Here is a 5,007-nt window from a genome sequence, read left to right on the forward strand (position 1 = left end):
GTCCGCCGGTAAAAATAATAGCAAACGTACTTCCCCTAGTTTGTAAGAGATTGCGCTACTTGTATTTTTCTAAGGTAGAACACTCCAGTGAGGATAATATTATTTTGATAATGTAATTTTTGTTTTGTTATACAATAATTATGCTATATTAACATAAAACAAATGGCCTAACTTAATAATTTCTAAACATATGTCATTGTAATGTTCTGCTCACTGAAATATTTTATATTCATACTTTTATAGTTATAATCTTTATGAAATATATATATATATATATATATATTACAGTTGGGATGCGATTCTGTAATCTTGAGAGATTCTTTTTCATTTTAAATTTGAGTTTCGAAAGGGGACTTCAGAACCGTTAGTTTATGTTACGAATTCTTGCGGGGTGATTACCTCTCCCCCAAAGATAAGCCAAGCGCGTGATTCTCCTTTGTCTCTTCTACATCGACTCGCTAGAAGGAAAATTTGATCATTTATCATTATTTTATCAATTAAATTAACTCGTTAGATCTCCCAAGCCTTATTAGATTGAATCTCATTTTCATTGGTATTATACCTAAAAATTTCCCATAATAGTTATACATCTTTTTAATATAATTATATACATCATATATATATATATATATATATATGCGAATATTGCGGCTTGCCATAGTTATATATGTTATAGTACTTAAATAATATGAGCACGAAAAGATTATTGCTAAAGATGAGTTGAGCGTAATAAATATATACATAAATAAAATATTAACGTATGCAATCCGTAGTGAGTAAACGTCAAATCAAGAATATCACTTTTCAAAAAAAAAGGGAAATAAGGAAAAGGAAAAATATTAAGAAGCGAATTTTAAATTACAATGTTTTATTTCATTGTTCAAGTAGAAAATTAAACGCTCAATTGATTCACGCAGTACTCTCTTTGTGTTAATCAAGATTCGAAGGCGGCGGCCCGCTGTCGCGCGCAGTTATCGCTAGATCGTCCTACGAGACACACGTTTTTTCATTTATCGTAACTCGCCATTGCAACAGCCGTCTCAGGGCAGCTTACTAAATCACTAAGAAGGATCTTGCCATAATTCCTTCCGCTACCTCATTCAATTCCGATTATTAAACCACTGTAACAAAAGGGTAACTATTAATTATTTTCACCAATTATACTTTAATCATATTACATGCTACAATTATAATCTTTATGCTTTTATTTGATTTTATTATCAATTACTATATTACATATTACAATTATATTCTTATGCTTTTATGTTTAAATATTAAATATCTGATTTCATTATCAATTATACTTAGATTATATAACATACTATAATTATAATCTTTATGCTTTTATTTGATTTTATTATCAATTACTATATTACATATTACAATTATATTCTTATGCTTTTATGTTTAAATATTAAATATTTTCACCTTTTATATATATAATATTCATTCAAACGTACTGAACTATATATATATTCTCATAAATATTTGTACTTTTCCTTTCGATTTTATTCATGTTTGCATTTTATAGATATTCGCACAATTTTATTTAATATCCGATTTTACTCAATAGTTTACTACCTCACGTTATTCATATGCATTTATATACTCTTTCAATCTACTATAATCTTGTTCTTTTATTTTGTTACCTTATACTTATATACTGTAATATTAAATTGTGTTGCTTGATATTATTCATTTACTGTGCCTCAACATTCATTTCCCTTATTCTATAATAGGTTAAGTAAGAATAACTCCTCGCCTTACCTTTAATGTCATTTGTATTATTTGACTTTTATGTGCATTCTCTTTTCTTTAATTAGTTTATACGCTACTCATTTAGATAAAATATAAATATATATATATTATATTATTCATGACAAATTACGTATTAATTATTATTATTATTATTTCACTACTATTATCATTTTTATTTTATTATTATCTTACTATTATTATTTTACTTTAATATTTTTACATTTGCTAATTTATATTAAAATTTAAAGCTATTTATCACAGAAAGTAACTTGATTATTATTAGTCTAATAATTATAGAGGTATAAATCCGGAAGTTTCCGCTCGGCCTACGGATTTCTTTCAATCCTCTTTAATTCAAGGATAATGATTACGACTTTTAACCATATTAACGATTCAAAATTGATGTGACAAACACTCAGTCGGTACAACAGCTATCATTCTTGCCTGACGTCCGTACAGGACGTAACACTCTACTCAGGGTGATGTCCCATGATACAAAAATTACACCGGAACGGAACAGTGAAACCAATCAGATCTCTGCAATCATTACTCTACTTTCCTTTCTGCGATTAGTGATTGGTCTCACTGTTCCGTTCCGGTGTAATTTCCGTATCATGGGTCTCCAGCCTCAGTATACACTAGTGCAGGCTAGAGTCCTAGATATCAGAGAAGCGCAACAAGTTTAAATCAGTATCGCAATACTACTAAAAAAAGTATTAAAACTGGCGTCGTTGCATACGAACTATGAAATCCACCAATCGTCTATTAGTCAGCCATTTTTAATACCAATGAATAAATGTCAGGATTGGCTGACAGTCATCAGCCAATCAGAACGCGGAACATCGATTGCGTTTCTCTGGGCTGCGTTCATAAAGTTTACTCTTTAACTCAGAGTTAACCAAAGACATATAGAGAATGGACTGCGCGATCCGTGTGTCAAAATGGTCGATAGTGATGAGAGAGAGGAACCGTGGAAGACGGCCATCTCCCTCTCATTCTTTGTTCCATTACACCATCGAATGGAAAAAGATAGAGATGGCCGTCTTCCACGGACCTTCTCTCTCATTTTCGTCGACCATATTTTGATACTACTTAGATACGGGATCGCGCAGTCCATTCTCTATGTCTTTGAAGTTAACTAGAGTTAGAGTCCTAGATATCAGAGAAGCGCAACCGGTGTGCCGCATTCTGATTAGCTGACTGTCAGCCAATCATGACATTCATTCAGTGGTATTAAAAATGGCTGACTAATAGACGATTGGTGGATTTTATATTTCGTCTGCAAACGACGCCATTTTTATTACTTTTCTTAGTAATTTTGCGATACTGACTTAAGCCGGTTGCGCTTCTCTGATATCTAGGACTCTAACTAGTTAACTCTATAGCGTTCAGAAACTCGAATATGACCGGAAATATGTTCAAAGTAAGCCGTTCAGGGTAGAGTCCTATATATAAAGAGAAGCGACATTGATGTCCGAGTTTCTGATTGGCAGTCTGATATGTATTCTGATTGGATTCCCCTCTTAAGTAAAGCAGCCATATTGTGACCGCAGCTGATTACATAAAGCTGATACATGTGATTCTGTCCGAGTGTTTGTACTGGTCGGACGTGTTTTTCAGCACCTCGATTAATATTTTTTCAAAAGTATGCCTTTCAACAAGCGACACAAATGACACAGAGAATCACTACAGCCTTGTTGTTCACATCGGAGTACTGAATTGGAGGTTAGAGTATGTTTATGTTTGCGACACTGGAGCGGTCGGAACACGCCGAGGTAGGGAGTGATCGTAGGGATCCGATCTGGTGGTGGGGGTTCAATGTCGCTTCTCTTTATATATAGGACTCTAGTTCAAGGTATCGATCATGAAATTTTTTCATTTTTCACTTTTCATATTACGAATTTCACGTGAAAGTGTTTACGTGAAAAATGAAAAAGATTTATTACATTCTGCATGGTATACGATTCGTAATGTACTAATTAATGCGTGGTTTAATTTGAAAAGATATATTGCTTAACATTGATTTAGTTATCTATAACATAAATATATTTCTCTATCGTAAATTCTTGCAATGTGAAACTTTTCACGTGAGTTTTCAGTGAATGGTTATATGTCCTCTTTTCATGAGTAAATGATATCCTTTCATGTAAATTTTTCACCATCGGACGACTTGGTTAAAAATGAAAAATGTTACGCATGCGTATTATACAGTTAAGCAATAGTAATATACGACATACGTGTCTAGTTTGAATCCGTTGAACGCACCCAGTATCTGCCAGTATCTCAATAAGCTTTATTTATAAAATAAAGTAAGTTTTTATTGTTATACAAATATGAAATTTATGTACAAAATATGCAATTTTTATATCAACTTTATGGAAATAATTTTTTATATTTTATTTATAAATAAATCAACATAAACTGATAATAGATTAATTAATTTATTTTAACTTAACCTGAAAGTTAGTTAATAATATGTATGTCATTTTCAATTGTACAATTTTTGTATTATGTTAACTTTTATATAATTATATATCTAATTATTAACATAACGACATCAACCTTTTAGAATGAACGTTACTTCCAAACAAAAAAAAATTTTACTGAACTGGATGAAATTGCATCCGGAGGTAGCCAGAGGAAGAATACGGCAAAAAGGAGAGAGTAAAAACGAAATGGTAAATAACTATATGAATACCGGCCTAAGACTATGTTTCAATATTCATTATTTATCAAAAATTTGTAGTGCACATAACATGCAGATTTTCATTAATGATAGTCAATATTGGGACATAGCCAGAACAAAATATATTACTTATGGTAATACATAGCTGTACTACAACTGTATTAATCAGGAGACGCGGTAGTGTCTCCGGCCATGTTCAAAAACTGAGAGACACTACAAGTCTCTTATCCCGAGGTATCAAAGTCCATTTTTGGGAGGTACATAACTACTAAAATATAAAAAATTTTGAATTAAACGTTATATGTCCTGAAAGGCGGCATCGCCACGAGTAATTTGAGCCAAAAAAATTTAAAATCGGTCAAGCCGTTCTGGAGATATAAGCGGTCGAAAAGTGATGATTTTAATGAAAAATTAAGAAACGTCTCCTTCTCCTTCTCCTTCTCTATCTACATTCAAAATCTTTCAAACCGTCATTTAAACTTTTCAACATCCTCTCTCACCTTTCACTCGCACCTCCACCATCTTTGGCCCACCGGACCTCCTCCACTCGCCCCTCCCCCTCC

The sequence above is a fragment of the Cyphomyrmex costatus genome, unplaced genomic scaffold (assembly GCF_001594065.2).
Source record: "Cyphomyrmex costatus isolate MS0001 unplaced genomic scaffold, Ccosl1.0 scaffold2027, whole genome shotgun sequence".
In the NCBI taxonomy this organism is placed as follows: Eukaryota; Metazoa; Arthropoda; class Insecta; order Hymenoptera; family Formicidae; genus Cyphomyrmex; species Cyphomyrmex costatus.